This window comes from Parasteatoda tepidariorum, chromosome 7 (assembly GCF_982258835.1).
Source record: "Parasteatoda tepidariorum strain Cologne lab strain chromosome 7, Ptep-v5.0, whole genome shotgun sequence".
In the NCBI taxonomy this organism is placed as follows: Eukaryota; Metazoa; Arthropoda; class Arachnida; order Araneae; family Theridiidae; genus Parasteatoda; species Parasteatoda tepidariorum.
This window is the reverse complement of record NC_141761.1, coordinates 78,119,426-78,137,312: the sequence shown is the minus strand read 5'-3', so window position 1 is coordinate 78,137,312 and position 17,887 is coordinate 78,119,426. Positions and strand designations below refer to the sequence as shown.

Sequence of the window (17,887 nt, the reverse complement as noted above, 5' to 3'; positions counted from 1 at the left end):
AATAAATTTGCCTATTTAGTCATAACAGTGGTGTTTCGTATTTGGCGACTTTTTGCTCGGCTTTGTATTTTTTCCAGCACTGTAGACGACGCTGAATAAGGTCAAGAAATGAGAAACAAATTTTTAACATTTATAATCATTTTTTTCTTTTTAACTTGTTTATGAATATTTGTTTCTTGCATATTGCTAATAAACATTATTAAAATCATATATCTTTCATCCCTGACTGATTCAAAGACCTGATATTTCAAAGACCTTTACTTTCCTTCACCTTTAGATTCACAACTATAGTCCGTCCTTTAGATAGCATGGTTGTGAATCTAAACCTATCGTCTACTCTAATGCTCTGATGCCAGATTCACACCTTTAGATTCAATTAATGAGTAGACGATATTTTAAGTTACGGATTACCCTTTAAGTTACGGAATCAGACAGAAAAACGTATATTTTTGAACCAGGGTGTGTAGCCAGATTTTTCAACAAAAAGTAAGCACCTTTTAAGTACTTTTTAAGCACTTAAAAATATTTTTTAACCACTTCCCAAAGAAAAAAAACATAATTATCTGTGCAGTAGTAAAAGTTTTCTTTTCCTATCGCTTAAAGTTCTTAATTTATAAGCATAAAATCAATACAATTCAAAAACATTTTCAAAAAATTTGCATGATCATGATAAAATAACTAGTTTGTGATAAATATTGCAGAGAAAATTGGGAAAATCATGCATTTTTTTTTGTAATTTAGAACGACAATCGACACGGCAAAGAAAAAAAATTTCTTTTTAAAAGATATAAAATTAAGCACTTTTTACAAACCCCGAATAAAAAAAAGCACCTTTAAGGGCTTTTAAAAAACATAAATAAAAAATAAGCACCTTTAAGTAAAAAACGCTACTCACCCTGTTGAAAATAGCTTATTTTTTGTCAAATTCGGATTCTTTGTCGTCGTAAATATTTATCCCACAACCCCTAAAGCATGACAGGGTAGCACGAGGTTTCAGCAAAGAATATAGAAAGGAGAAGTTAAGCTCTTCGAATACGTAACTAGCGCGGAGAGCTGCTGGGTGTGGTAAACAATACCAGGAAAACAACTTAAAGGGTGAGCAACATACTCAGATCTAGCAGGACATCGTATGTACTAAGATCCAACACACGTGGATACGAAGCAAAGTGACTGACAGGAGGTACGTCACCCGTAAACCAGTTGTTGGACAACACTATAGTTTGTCTACGGTAAGTACTCCCCCCGCCACAAAGTCAAGAATAATGCATTTCAGGGAGGGGTAGCTTGTCTTCACTCTGGGGCAAACACAATAGACCGAAGAAAAAGCGGCCTTTCTCTCACCGACCCGAATCAAAACCTCTCCTAAACAGTGACCCACACCCCTACTTGAAATAGTAATACCTCGTTACCATAGTCACCGCCATGAGTTCAGACGAACGGCTAGGGGAGTTCTTACTTTAGACAAACTGTACAAGTACGGTTGGGGGCATTTTCTCCTGCCATTTTATTCTTTCTTTCTATGTCAAAATGTGTTAGCAGATTTATTCAACATGGATGATAGAAATGTATGCTCAAAGAAGTATCTTAATTAGTAGTACAATACTGTTTATCAATAATGAAAAAATACAGAACAAACCAACAATAAATAAGAAGAAAACTTTTCTTCTGATCCCCAATCTCAGTAGCGGCGAAAACCCGTTTCACTAACCTCTGCTGCTTTGTCCCTAAATGTTGTTTTTTCCTTTATACACAGGGATCGCAACAAACCTTAGAGGACTGGTTTACATTATGTTTATTGAATCTAGCCTTCTTCACTTATGCATATTCTCTGGTTTGAGGGCACACGTTCCGTTAAAAATAACACAGAGTAACACAAAAATATTATTTTTTAAATATTTATTTTTAATTTACAAACATTTGATCATTTTTGAACTGAAGCCAAGGAAGACTTAAATAGGAAAAACTGTGACCGAAAAAAGCTGAATGGTCTTGCGGTATTCAGCATTGAACGCTCTTGGCTTTGTAAGTTAAATCTCGTTGAACCAGTTCAAATATTTCTAAATTGTAAAAAACGAAAATGAAAAGCTATAAAAGTATATCTATCAGTAGCGTTAATTTTGTATTTCTGCAAGGAAATATAATGAATAACATCGAAGCTTTACTGTACCTAATTTGTGTAAGAATATTTTTCCTCGTTTTATTTTATTTATTCACTTCATAAATAACAATAATCCTTAACTAAATTTCGAATATAATTATTGAATTGTTGTTGTTGTTCATTTGAGTCGCACTAGAGCTGCACAATGGGCTATTGGCGACGGTCTGGGAAACCTCCCTGAGGATGATCCGAAGACATGCCATCGCAATTTTGATCTTCTGCAAAGGGGATGGCACCCCCGCTTCGATAGCCGGACGACCTGCACGCGAAGTCGAGCACTTTACGGTAGAACATATAATTATTGAAATATTATGTGTTATTTCTTCGTATAATTAAGGTACCGTAGTAGACTGATCGTTAAGACACGATATTCCCAGCATTTTTTTAGAGTCAAGCTTCACTGGATGGTGTCAGTGTGCGGGTGGGTGACAGCTTGGATCAGTCTGCATAGGGACCGAGGGTGCGCGGTATTAGTCCTCGTTAAACTGTTCTACCGTAAAGTGCTCGACTTCACGTGCAGGTTGTCGGGCTACCTAAGCTGGGGTGCCATCCCCTCTGCAGAAGATCAAAATTGTGATGGCATGGCTTTGAATCATCCTCAGGGATGTTTCCCAGACCGTCGCCAATAGCCCATTGTGCAGCTCTAGTGCGACTCAAATGAACAACAACAACGTATAATTAAGATAAATTTCACTTTAATGTAGTGAGTGTATACAGTTTCACTAAATCAGTATTAAATACTACTAAATTCAGCACTGTTCAAAAATGGTATATCTCGTAACTCAATTTTCAGATAATAAGTTATATATGCGCTTGCAAAATGACTTTCGAAATTTTATAGAAATGTTTGTTTTTCTCTCAGTATTTTAACATGATTCTTTTTAAAGTGTTTGGTTGAACTTGAATAGATACATGGTTTAATTTAACAATATATTAAAGTTGGTGCAAATTTTAACTGTTCAAGGTACCAATATCGGTACAATATCGGTGGAATTGATTTTCCTGCCTTAGCGAACTTTATTTAGCCCTTGTCAGATCTTAAAGATTACATTTTAGCGAGCCTGGGAAAAGTGAGATCTTTATTTTTTTAAAAAAAACAAGATAATCTGTATCAGAAATATCAATAACATCCATTGTATATATATATTTTTTTTCAGAACAGAACGTATCTTAATTTGTAAAGGTTGAAATTAGTTTAGGGATGCATTTTGAATGCAGCCTTAAATGAATGTCTTTTTTTTTTTAAATATCTATCATTTTATATTTCATATCCGTCGTTGAGCAGCCTACCCAATTTTTTGGGTTTACCATTTTGAAACAATCCGGAAGACAAGGAAACTCCTGGATCAGTACCCCCAGAGGTATTGATTTGGTATGGTAACATGGAGGACTTTGCGACTCGACAGATTTAACGTGCACCTGCCACCATTTACTACACGGGGAGTCTTCGGCCGATGGGGATCGAACCCACGACCTCTTGGACATGGGCCCAGTGCCCTACCAACCAGGCTATCCCGACCCTAAACTATCTATTATACATTATTTATATAAAATTGAAAATACACTAAATCACAATTTTAATCAAATCATCAGTAATTTTGCTAGTTTGGAATTGGATCCAGCCCATGAGGCTGCTTGCTTACAGTCCTAGTAGAAAACGGATTGGCAACTTAAAATTTGCACCTGATATAGTTTTTTAAAAAAACTACCTCAATGTCATGATGCTTCCTATGACGTAATCATATGATTACTTATTACTTTGAGGATAAATATCAGAGATATTTTTGGCAGAATTTATGAGAAATTGTGTGAAACATTTCTTCGCAGATTGCTTGCTGTTAAAGGATTATTTGAACAACTTGTACTTGAAATGTAAATAACGTGTTCTTTTTCTTTCTTTTTATTTAGTTTAAGTTTCGCTTTCCTTAAAAGAAACAACATTCAACAAACTTTTTTCGTAGTATGCACTAAATGGCATAGATAAATCACGTGAGCGACGCTGCTCCACCGTCGTGGCTTCGCCACAGGTGCCCACTGGGTAACGAAAAGAGAGTTAGCAGTTCTGGTACTTTATGTGGACAATAGTTCCAAGTGCCCGCCATTAAAAAAAAAGTTTTTGCTGAAAAAAAATCCTCAATACTTGTATTGGGATTGTTAACAAAATAATTAAACAATCCAGAAGTTTGGCAAAATATTTTTTATTTTGTTGCTTTTTACGACACAACAGTTCAACGAAGACCGATACGGGACACCCTCGGTCCCTCCACATGTTGTTTAAAGTTGTCTCCAGCCATTTCATTAACCGCTGACTTTGGTGATCTACATGGAACCGTGTCTTACGATCATTACAACTGTGAAACAAATATAACAGGCAAGGATGTACACGCAAACCGGGAAGTATCCCGGTGTGTTGTTGTTGTTGTTGTTCATTTTACGTCACACTAGACTACACAATGGGCTATTGGAGACGGTCTGGGAAACATCCCTGAGGATGATCCGAAGACATGCCCTCACAAATTTGATCCTCTGCAGAGGGAATGACACCCCTGCTTCGATGGCCCGACGACCTGCACGCGAAGTCAAGCACTTTACGGTAGAACAGTTTAACGAGGACCAATGCCGCACACCCTCGGTCCCTATACAGACTGATCCAAGTGGTCAACCACCCGCGCACTGACCGCAGCCGGTGATGCTTGACTTCGGTGATGCTGCGAGCCATCTCTTAGCGATCAGTCAACTGCGGGACGTGTCCCGGTGTGACCTGTTAACTTGCAATCTCATGCACTGTTCTCATGTCCTTTGGGAAAAAAATATATTAATTTCTTTTTTGTTTTCGTTTCTTAGAAAAAAATGCATACATGAATAAATTTTAATAAAGCATTACAAAAATTAAATTTTAAGTGTTTTAAATGATTTGAAATAAATCCCAATCTACAAGTATTATTCAAAAACTTTTGGTGCTTAACAATTTCATTTTTTCCAATTTATTATTTATTTATTTTAATATATTTTTATTTTTATATACACCACATGGCAACCCCTTGAAGTTGCGTCCATGAACCTCCAGGGTAAAATACTTTCTCCGTGGTGCCGATAAAAGATAGTCGATTCAAGTAATGATCAAATGATAGTAGAATCCAGTATTGAACAAATGATAGCAAGTTCGAGAACCTGTAAAAATGAGTGAATTCGAGTACCCATTAAATAATAGCGAGTTCAATAACCAATAAAAAGGTAGTTGGTTGGAGAATTGTTCAAAAGAGAGTGGGCTTGAAAACACTTTAAATTATATCTGCTTAGAGTACGGATAAAAGGCTAGGAGGTTCGAATATTGAAGAAAAAAAAGGGAGTTGGTAAGAAAAGTATTCAAAAGATAGTGTGTTCGAATAATGTTCAAATAGTCGAATTGAGATAGAAATTTTTTAAAAAAAGCTTAATTTTGAATGATATATTCGATAAATATTCTCAAATATTCGAATGATTTTGTTGGGAACAATTGGGAATTTTGCCATCTAAAATTACTTAGTTCATTGATAGTATAAAAACTTTTATACAATGCAATGATGTATCAATTTTGAACGTATCACTATATTCAGCTATTAAGGATAAAAAAAAGTTATTTATTGTCTGGTTTTCAATAGGCAGAGCCACAAACAACAAATATGGTGTACCAGTACCAACACCTTCGTAGAGCATCAAATATTGTTAAGTACTCATTAGATAAAAGCACCATCAGAAAGATAATTAGGTAAGTAGGTATTTAACTTACGTCGCACTAGAGCTGCACAATGGCTATTGACGACTACCTGGGAAACATCCCTGAGGATGATCGGAAGACATGCCATCACAATTTTGATACTCTGCAGAAGGGATGGTACACGAAGTCGAGCACTTTACGGTAGAATAGTTTAACGAGGACCAATACCGCACACCCTCGGTCTGATCCAAGAGGTCACCCACCCGCACCCTGACCGCAGCCAGTGATGCTCGACTTCGGTGATCTGCTGGGAACCGTGTCTTAACGATCAGTCAACTGCGGGACTATTCAAGCACGATAAGGTGCTGAGTGGCTGATGAGCTAAGCAAGAGAGATATTGCTAAAGCGCGCGAAATAAACCACTGATTTAGTTCCTGATTCTGTTTGGGATAGAACTTAAATCATAATTCCAGGAACCATTCCATTCTCCAGGATTTTGCAAGATATTCCGATAAAAAAATAATAAGAAATAAGTTTTCCCAACTTCATATTATTGAGCAAAATTAGGACACTTAGGCAGTCCGGAAACTGTTCAAAGCTTCAATAATTATACTTATTGTACTGTGATTTAATAAAATACAATTTATACTTTTTTTTAACTACCTTTAAAGAAAATTCAGTTCATATCCCCATCAGTTTTAATACAAAAAATTAAGGCCCTGAGAGAATAGTTTATGAATCCATTATTTATAGTAATACTATGATAGAATATCGTATAAGTGTAATAAAAATTTATAAAGTATTGAAAGTTCTTTTAAAACTTCAAATAAAACTTTGTACAAGGACTAAATCTTTTAAAAATAACTACGATTGAATAAATTATTGATTCTTTTTAAATTCAGGTACAACAGCATGAATCTAATCTGCCATTAAGTTTATACAAATGTTAATGAGGTGTTCTTTTCCGGGTTTTTTCAGTGCCTTTTTCCCTGTTTTTTTTTCGCGATTTATAAAGTATGCTATTTCGAATATCAGAAGAAATATCTAATTACAAAAGTATCAAGGAATTTTTAAAGGTTTAAAATTACATTTGAGAAATGAAAATCGCCCTAGTCAACCAGTATTAAATTAAGTATGAGATTTTTTTTTAAAAAATCATCCCTTTATAATAAAAATTTTAGAGATCTTAACAAAAGCAGAATAGTTGAAATTTGTAATTCATATAAAGAAATTATTAAAATTTGACCATAATAATACATTTAAATTCTTGGTTTCATTTTAAAAGTTTTTAAAAAAAATATTTGTCAGATTTTTTTTTTGGAAATTTATATTAATATAACTTTAAAATACCATCGTTAAAATATATTCCTTTAATTAATATTTATTTTATTTATTCATTTCGAATTTAACTAATAAATAAAATATCTCAAAAGTGTCTGAAGTGTAAAAAATAGAAATTGTCTTTCTTTCTTTATTTTCGAGAAAACCGTTACTTTTTCTTTTTTCTTTTTTTTTGCTTAACTTTACATTTTGTTTTGCTGCATAAAAACTATAAAACGTAGACGCTTGAAATTATGAAAGTCTGTAGGAAATGAACAAGGAGTAAGACAGAAAAAAAAATAAGATTCAGCAAATAGTTTAAGAAATATCAACTGTTAAACATGTTGTAAACTATTATATAAACACCAACTATTACCGACGTAAAAGTTTAATTTCTGGGTAAATGTTATCATAATATTTCTGATTTAAATGATAATTCTTGAGCCAAGGTTTCATCAAAGCATCTTCTAAAAAAATAAAAAATAAAAACTCGTTTTTTTCTCAGCAGTTAAAAGTTAATTGTGAAGATAACTCAATTCTTGCTCAATTTATCAAAAATGTAAGCAAAATAAACTTTTTGTAATGTTTTTATTACTTAAAAAGGTCACAGCAAATTAAAAATAATAATTTCCGACTCTCAAAACGGGAACTACTTGAAGGATTGTGTTATCATAAAATAAATCTATCTTTCATCAATAATGAATAAATAAATGAAACTAAATTTATTAAATCAAATGTTTCTTTTATGATTTAATATCGTGATGTTTGGACATATTTTAGAAGCTGCTTCGTTCAGTAAGTAATGTTTAGTTTTTGCTTTTTTTTGCTTTCGTAAATTTACGTTATTTTGAAAGTCAATGCATGTTACATATTTGACATTTTTTTAAGGACATGAAAACCGTAATAGAATTTTGGTCTATTTTTGTGCAATGTTTTATTAAAACTTTCAGGAAGGTTGATCCAAGGGCGTATAAAAAGTATAATGAATAAGATTTGGATTAATTACCCGTGCCCTTATGATTCCGCTTTCATGCGTTTTTAACATATAGGGAATAAATGTAAATATCTACAATGCACTGTAAAAATAAAAAAAAAATCCGTAAAATCTATTCAGCAAATCCGCAGCCAAAACAGTCTTTTAACAGGCAAAAACAAGTTTTTTACGTAAAAATTAAGCAGAAAATCCGTATTAACGAAATGATTTTTTTAAAAATCAACCTGTTGTCTCAACAGACTTTCACCATATGGGAATGACTTTTCTTTGCGAAAGTTACGAAATAAATCTGCATTTACATCAGATGTGAATATTTTAATCATCGCAGGGACTCGAACCAGGGACACTTAACATGCGAACTCACTATAACCTGAGCCACTGCAATTCTGAATAAGAAATTAATAAAAAGAAATTTATAGTAAAAAATTAAATAATAATAATAAAACCTACTCTTGGTCTTGGAGACCAGTTAAGTCACCCTCATGAATTCACCTCATCTCAACTTCTCATTTTATGATTTGACATTGTGGTAACATGACGTTCTAATAATTACGTCCAACTATGTATTTCATATTTTAACTAATAAAACTGACCATTGGAGTCGGAGAAATCTTAAAAATAGAGTACTCCTAAAAATTTATTTAAGGTTTTTCGTATTCACCAATTGCAGGGCGTGGTGTAGCAGATCTCGGTTCTTGCGTCGAAAATTCTAAACAATAATAATAATAACAGAGCAATGATTCATATAAAAATTACAAACAATGAATCCCACAAAATGCCGGACATTTCCAAAATCCAATTTTTATTAATAAAAAATATATTATTTTGTAGTTTTTTCAATAAAATTATTTAGGAGAAAAAAAATGACAGAAGTTTAAAGCTTGGCTAGTTCTTGTTTCTATACAATAATAGCGTTTCTCTTTTGTTAATTTTTCATAAATAAAATTTATTTAACATTAAAAAATTTCTATTATTAAAATCGTTCTCTTTGTAAATTGAAAATAAAATGTGTTGAAATTTTTTTTTTCAATATTTTTCTCAAAAATAGGTTTCGAAATTTTCGTCAAAATAATAATAATAATAATAATTAAAACTTATAAAAGAAGTCCTTACCAATTATACCAATTTAATATGCATTCTTAACCATTAAAAACAAGTATATTAACAAAATTTCGATGCATTTTTTTATTAAAACTTTTCAGGAGCAAAGGAACAGCTTTTTTAGAACTGAAAAATTGCGCTTTGGACAATTGCGAATAGTAGCGTAATTTTTCATGGTTCACATGATACTTCTAGTGCGCAGAAATCAGTAATTCAGCTAATCATCAAGTGAATGCGCAGATTAATTAAATTGATACGTTAAAGTACTAAAAAAGTGTACTGTTTCTCAAATTAACTACGCAATTTGCTCATCACATAGTATGTAGTCGTTAATTGAAATTATGGTCTTTCCTCAAAAGCAACAACGTTTCTGTACGCATTATTGTCTAAAGAATCAAGTTAATAAGGTCAAACAATCAACAAATTAATTGATAGAATCCAGTCATGAATCAATTCAATAGCTGCAATACAAAGAAACAAATGGTTTAAAATATTATTAAAATTAATGACATTTTATCGAAAACGTAATTGCAAAGAAATGTTAGAAACAAAATTTTGAGCATACAAAATACGGAAACCGTTAAGAAACGCATTGCCTAGATAAAATGTGGAAGCGCTAGATTTCGCACTTTAAAGGAGCAAACCAGTTAATCTGCCGATTTTCTATAGCCTATCCCAGGGTTGGCGAACCTTTATGCACCAACGCGCCATTCTTTCTAAAAAAATGTTTAATGAGGTATTGAGGTCATAGACGTGCCGACCAATAATTTTGACTTCGTGATTATTGGGAAAATAACAATACTAAATACTGTCAACTCAAAACTCTTTATTTACATTGAAAAAAATATACATTTTGTAATGTCTCAGTTATACGCGTAATTCAACTTAAAGTAACATCAGTTTGACTTCCGTTGTTGCAGATTAGATGACAAATAACTTATAATAGGTTGTGAGATGTTAGTTTAGCAGGACTGTTAATTTTTTTTTGCTAGTTATTTATTATTAGCTTGTTTTTTTTACGGTTATTTAGGGTTTTTTAGCATTAATTGTTAATTTTATTATTAATAATTGTTTATTATTATTTTTTCTGTGAATTTTAATTTAATTGTTACATATGCTTCATAGTGTAATAACAATTCATAGTGTAATAACAATTGTGATCGGTGGTGTGCCCAAAATATTGTGTCACGTGCCATAAATGGCACGCGTGCTATTGGTTCGCCATCCCTGGTCTATCCTATAAGTTACATATTGCCTATGGGTAATGTGCACATTAACGGTTTTTGAACTTCAGCAGTGACACATTTACTTCCTTAAAGATGTACTTTAATCTTTTGCATTTCATTCAAGTTTTTTTTTAAAACATTACACAGTAAAAGTATAGCAGAGAATGAAATAATTATAAATGCTAAATTTGTGATAAATCAGTTGAATAGATCAGAACTACATTTGAAACAGTAAGATTTTAGTTCAATTAAATCTCAATAGATGGCAACACTATTTTATATTTTGTGGAGATCTTCTCATCGATAGCTTTTGCTAATAAATTTTATAACAGTGATTCAGAATTGAAATCATCAACTGATATCAGATCAGATTAAAATTACTATAAATGATTAAATTTTCAAAAAGTGCCAAGTTTATCAACTTCTAAACCAGAGAATACAATAATAATTAATAATAATATATTTATTTAGCTGAATATTTTTCTACCTATTCTTTATCCCTTTGGCACAGAATTTTTATTAAATATTTTTTTCAAACTTTTTGTAATATTTTTTATTAAATTTAGTCAAAATAGGCGGAACATATTATATTTAAAATTTTTATAATTTATGGTTATGAAGTGTAGTATGAAATGCCGAAGTCTTTTTCTACGTTAAAAATAAAAATTTTTAACACTACGGCTCACTTTCAAGTAATAATTCTACCAATTTGCATTTATTTCTTGTAATTAAGATCTAAAAAAAAGCAGTTATTCATCATTCAAATTTCTTTAATTTACAAAAATCAATTATTAATAAATTTTTGAATTTGGATGAGGAAAATAAATTTCAAACTACTTAACTACTTTTTTAGGTTTCATATTTTATTACAAATATAATTCCGATAATCTAAAAAAATTTTTAATAACTATTAGACTTTTTTTATATTTAAAAAATACCAGAATATATTATTGTAATTAGAGCACAGAAAAAAATATTTAAAAGGAACACCGGTGTTCCATCTGCGTTAACCGGTTATATTACATTACATACCTACATACCTAAACGCGGCACCTTTTTATTTGTAAAATGTTAACGCATTTTTATTTAAATTTCTTGTTTTTGGTTCATACTGATTTTTGCTAAACTGCATAAGTAATTACTAAGGCCCGGATTTTGATGACATTTGCATTTTTTTCATTTTTGGACATTTTTTGTCCTTTGCTCCAAAGGACAAAATTTAAGATTTATAGGGCATTTTTCTTTAAATTGTTTGGCATATTTTGCATTTTAAAGCATTTTTTAAAATTTTTTGTTAATTTTTTTCAATTTTTATTATTTTTTTATCATTTTTTATTGTTACACTTGCTTCCAAAATATGAAAAAAATCTCTAGGATATTAGCAGGTGAAGCAACATCTTTTCAAATTGAAGAAGAATTGTCAGTGTGAGACCGTCTTTTTCAAGTAAGCACCAATAACATCAGTAGACGTTGAAAGAAGCTTCTCCAGGTATAAAAATGTAGTTTCAGACAAGAGACGCTCGTTTACATTTCAAAATATCAACAAAAAAAATTCTGATATTTAGTAATATTATGAGATGGAAGTTGTTATATTCATTAAAGTTTCTTTACAAAATGAAAATGTTTTGGAGTCAATATATTTTCCTTTTTTTTGTTATTTTAGGATGTAAAACATATTTTTCAAACTTTAATGAACGTAGAACCAGTATTGCATTGCTTATATTTTTTGAAATGACTCATAATAATTTCAAAGCGTAAAACATTGTTTTAGTTTAATATTTTTATTTAATTCACGTCATAAGGCATTTTTAGCGCAATTTTCGCATTTTAAAGGGCATTTTTCGCACTTTTTAAGGGCATTTTTTGCATTTTTTAAGGGCATTAATTGAGATTTTTTAGGTCATCAAAATCCGGGCTCTAGTAATTACAATTAAATTTCTGGAATTGGAGGATTTAAAAATATATATTTTATTATTACCATCTAATATTATTTTAAAATTGAGAATATATTGTGTGATTAAATAGTAAGTATTAATTAATAGTATATATTAACATTGGTAAATAATACTATCAGTAAATATTAATTAATAACATTTTTTAAAAAAATATGAAATTAAGTATAAAAAAAAACTAACTGTAGTAGCTATTAATTTTAATAATCACAATTATTTAACTTTTTATGTGAGTATTATAAAATATTGCACTGGGTATTTCGTAATATCCAAATTATTTCACGAACTCAAACGATATAAATTAGAAAATAAAAACCAGATTTATAACAGCGTTTGTTAAATTTGTTGCTAAGGTTGCATTATTATTAAAATGAAGGGGAAAAAATTAAAAAAATTTATTCACTATGAAATAAAATAGACATAGCAAACGTAAATAAAAAAGAATTGAAAAACGAACCATTCAAAAACGAAACACTCAAAAAGTATTTAAAGAGGAAAGAGCCTTTTAACAATGAAATAATTTCAACTTATAAAAAATCGAAAGCCGAATCATCAATCAAACAAAATAACACCAAGAAAAACAAAATAAGGACTCACCCCTTTTATATGTCATAAATTTCTTTCTTGTGTCATTGAACATAAACAATTTATTCAGAATAAAACGTAATTGGCTAAATTTAATAATCATTTTTAGCTATCGAAATCACCACCATTTTTAAAGCTTTGTGTGGTATCGCTCTTTTTACCAATAATTAATCTTTATGTAATGAATAAAACAATAACTAAAAAGATTCAATAGCTGGTAGAAAACATAGAGCCCAAGCGCTTAACATAAAGAGCGCTCTCAACAAAAATTAAAGAATTTGTATCGAATAAAATTTCTTTTTCGAATGGCTATGTTCAATAACGTGATAGAATTAACAGCTGCATTAAGCCAATTTTTGATTCAGTCAATCGTCCCGAATACAATAAAAAAATATTTGAAAAAAATGTGGCCCTTGTCTTGTTTTAAAATCGTTTGCTTTTTCTATGAAATATCAATTAGATGTTTCTTTTGTTACTAATTTTGTTCTATCGTATTGACTATCTCTGTTCTCATTTTTGTAAATTGTAAAATTAAATTTTCAATTTTACACAAATTATTATATGCATTTAAAACTCGTATAATTTATCAAATCTAATAGTATCTGAATACAATGAATAATACTCTATTGCAAAATGCAAAATATTCTTTTGAAAATTTATCGACATTTTTTACCGAAAAAAACTGTGTGGTGCAAACATAACCAATAATAGTCTAAATATACGCAAAATACAGTAAAGCATTTTATTTAAAATTAAAAGATTATAAAACGATTATAAGAATGCATAGTTTATTAAATTATTCTCACAAAAATTGCGTTATTTTTCTATATCTGCAATAATATTTTTGAATTAAATAAACCATATCAGGACTGTTAGTGGATATAAAAGTTATGTAAAATTTTAAATTTTTCACATGAATCTTAAAGAAATTTTAAACATATACATATATTTTAAAAACAGATGAAAAAATTATTTTTAACTGCATTAGAAAGTAAAATCTATTTTAAAAACATCAAAATTCTTTCTTCAAATAAATAATCTAAAATAAATTTATTTAAGTATTATTCGATATTTGGACAAGAGGTGTTTAACATTTAAAACCCTTTTTTATGACACAATGAGCGTTAGGAAATGGAGCAATATTGTACGGAAGCAATTTTTTTAAAACAACACGTTTACGGAAACAAATTCTTTTTCAAAGTCATGTATGAAAATATTTGACGCAAATATTTAAGCAGGTCACACTTTTGAATGTAATCATTGTGACCATTTGGTATTCACCTATTGGTATTCACATATTTAATTGTAAGAGATTAATCGCAAAAAAAGAGCTTACAAGACTTGTAAATATTGTAAATGATTGTTCTGTATAGAGTGGAATCACTACTTTAGTGAGACAAATCGTATAAAATTGTGCACGTGATTTCAATGAAACAAATTCGATAAAAAGTAAATATGAGAACCAAACTGGGATAAGTCGTAAGAACTCCTGGAACTTTAGTAAGACAAGTCATGAAATGGTTTACATGTGACTTTCAAGGGATCAAATTGGCAACAAATTTTCCAAGTGACTTTAGTCACAGTAAAGTATATTTGTGACTACCAAATAAAAAAATGTCACAATAAATAGTCACGGAGTTATTATTATGTGATATCTCACGACAGAGTAACATCTAAGTCACATTATGACCTCTTTGAGATAATCCAAAACGGTCACGTTTGTGACTGTGACTACTTTGACCGTTTGTGACTTTATAATGAAATTTAAGCTCTTGTAGTAGCTTTAAATGATCTGTGAATGAAAAATTTCATTTATATTTTGGTTGTTTTAGTTATTTTTCTGTTTACTTTACGGTACTATTTCACAGTTAGTTTAATTCTGTTATGATAATAATAAAAACCTTAGTTACATTACAAATAATAATGAGAAAAGAGATTTTTTTAGTTTTCAAAATTAAATGCTGCTAAAAACAGGAAGAAGCTCTTAAGATTGTTGGGGAAGAAAGAAAGTATTTGTCTTATTAAAAGTAAAAAACAATATTTCAAAGAAAGTGAAAAACTTCATTAAGAATATTAATTGTCCCATTGTACTGAACTAAATTACGAGATCAAGAATTATATAAATAATGTTATTTTAACAATATGTAACATAACAACATATAAATAAAGAGATATTCTCATGGATTTTGGGATGGAAAATGAAGTTCCCCTACCTGTTTCAGCACCTGTTCAGCCATTTCTTTTCTTAGAATATAAATGTTATATGCATATTATTTTGAACTACAACAGCATTATTCTTTCTTTCTTCTCAAAACTCCATCATACATTATATTTTTTTTTAGCATTCCACTAAACTTAGTTTTACGTAGTTTTATTTTTAAAATAATCTTATCTATGCTTAAAACTTTGAGTCATTTGTAAAATATGAAGAAAAAAACAGGACTGACTGAATTATCATTTTAGTTAGCTCATTTACTAAATATGGTCTGAATTTTATCACGTCGCATCATCTTAACTGTGACCTTACTAAAAGTTCAAGAATTGGAAAGGATGCGATGACGAAAACATGATGATTGAAATAAAAATGAAAATTGTTTTACTTGAACAATTTAAATTTATCACCTAATGAAAAATGTATTTCGTCCACAAGCAATCTTGTGAAAGAGCTGTGTCAGCAATTTTCTTATTATCATTCTTTTCTAAGCATTAGGAAGATCGCTGTGAAAAATACCACACAGAATAGTTTAGAAGAAATGAAACGACCGTATGAGGTAAGGTTAATATATATTTATAGTATATCTGTAAGTCAGAAAAAGACAATAGTCATTTAATGTTTAGTATGTGAATATGGAAACATGCTTGTTGAGCTGTTTCAGTGCACATCCAAACATGGCGCACAATAAATTTCCGTAAAACTATATCTATTAGTATACCTATAAAATATTTGTTTGATTGAAAAATATGCGATTTTTAGATTGTTTGGCATAAATTGTTTAATACCCTGCAAGCTAATAAGTCTAATACCAGGTACCCGGTACCGGTTAGGTAATAAATAAAACTTTTGCCGGGTACTCGGAACATGCCAGGTGAAATATTCAGTTTTTATCGAGCATCCGATGAAACAGTATAGTGGTAGATGGATCATGGGTTAGAGTCCTCTTGCCGTGAGGCTAACCATGGGAGTTTTTGTGGTTTTTCTCTCCATATAACTCAAAGGCGGGTTTGTTCCATTAAAAAGTCCTCCACGAAGATAAATTTCTCCCAATGCTTGATCCAGGAGTTCCCTTGTCTTCTGGATTGGGTTCAAAATTACAACGCTGCAGAGTTGAACATTAGGAGTCGTAAACCCAAAATTGGGTCGGCTGTTCAACGACATAAAATAGAATATGGAATCATGTAATAAGAAATTATAATTAGTCTTTTATATGTGTTTCCTTCCTTGCATAAGTTGTTATGATAATGATAACAATATAAAAGATTTTAATCAATTTGAAAAGTTAGACAAAATTTTTAGTAAAATATATATATATATATATATATATATATTATTTTCATCTCAAATTTAATTAAAGATATTTGTGATCTTCTCAATATTGCATGAATCTTCATGCTGTTGGAACTTTTCTTTTTATGCCTGTTTTACATTAATAAAAATATTACCTTTTTCTCATTTTTTTATATAATCTCATTAAAATGAAATAAGTACAAAAAATACAAAGATATTAAAAAAACACTTTTATTAGAGTCTTCGTGGGCCAGAGTCGTTTTCTTATAAACACCATAGTTATAAGTAATTGTTGTTTTCCTTTTTTATTACACAAGTAAATTCGCAATCATTGATTCGTTCATGTAGTTTTCTAGGGCAACTGAATCAATAGTACTGATATTAAATGCCTCCAGTGGCTCATTGAAATCGGGCAAACCGAGGTAGAAATTTATGGTTTTAGTCTTTATGTAACGCAATTGCGAATATGTCCTTATCATTAATTCCTTTCGGGCAGAACCATGGGCCAACTGTCTACTATATAGCTCGGCTGTGGTAAAATAAAATATTTAAAAAAAACATATGCTTGCAAGCATGCTTTTCCCTAAAATAAAATACGTATTTTTTTAAAAAAAGTGTACTTTTTATAACATATTGCATTAGCTCACTATATGGAAAAACAGCTCATAAAATAAATAAATATTGTCAACTTTTTAACAACCAAAAAGAGGATGCATTTTTAAGACTATATTAAGTAATAAGTAGAGAAAGTCTTGCTTGCGACGTTAACCTAATTATTACATTTATTCTAATGACCGGGTAGAAGTATTCTGAATGTTCGGCACAATTATGATTCATTTTGTTCTTATCAGTCGTAATGACAGGCCCTTTTTTTAACTTCTCACCTTGATGGAAGTCAAATGACTGCAATTACGAGGATAATTGTATTTGGCGAGATCTATCGCACAATTTCCTTTTTCGAATGTTTTCATTACTTTTTTATTTATTCATTTAAGATGAATGGCAGTAACCATAGGCGAAATATTGCGTCATTTATGGGATCAATGTAGGTAGAGGAACCATTATTTAATATAGGGAATGCTATGAAGAGGAACATTTCAACAAATTTTGTATACCAGAACAAAAATTATATTGAGGAATTTGCGTATAAGGAAGAGGTCTATTTTTATTGAAGGTTTATAGTAGAAATTTGGGTTTCGTCTTCTTTTAATATAAAGCAAAAAAATTAAAAAATAAATAAATAAATAAGATAGGCCTTTATTATACGGTGGCTCAGGGGATAGAGCAAACACCTCCTAGAATATTATACCTCCTAGAATAATACCTTATTCTAGGAGGTGTTGATAGAG

The 17,887-nt window shown here is 30.4% G+C and overlaps 2 protein-coding genes across 3 annotated transcripts in view; one reads left to right on the top strand and one right to left on the bottom strand.

Moving 5' to 3' along the window:
• Positions 1–15,477, bottom strand: part of LOC107445310 (peptidylglycine alpha-hydroxylating monooxygenase) — a 56,155-nt gene extending 40,678 nt beyond the window's left edge. The window contains exon 1 of the mRNA XM_016059674.5: positions 15,247–15,477. The gene's annotated coding sequence lies outside the window, so the exon portion shown is untranslated. The remainder of the gene's footprint in view (positions 1–15,246) is intronic.
• Positions 7,912–17,887, top strand: part of Sdb (SAXO downstream of blistered) — a 100,541-nt gene continuing 90,565 nt past the window's right edge. The window contains exon 1 of one of the 2 annotated variants that reach the window (XM_043048000.3): positions 7,912–7,970. The gene's annotated coding sequence lies outside the window, so the exon portion shown is untranslated. Of the gene's footprint in view, positions 7,971–15,636; positions 15,805–17,887 lie in introns of those variants that run through there. The other variant, XM_043047999.3, reaches the window with a different exon arrangement.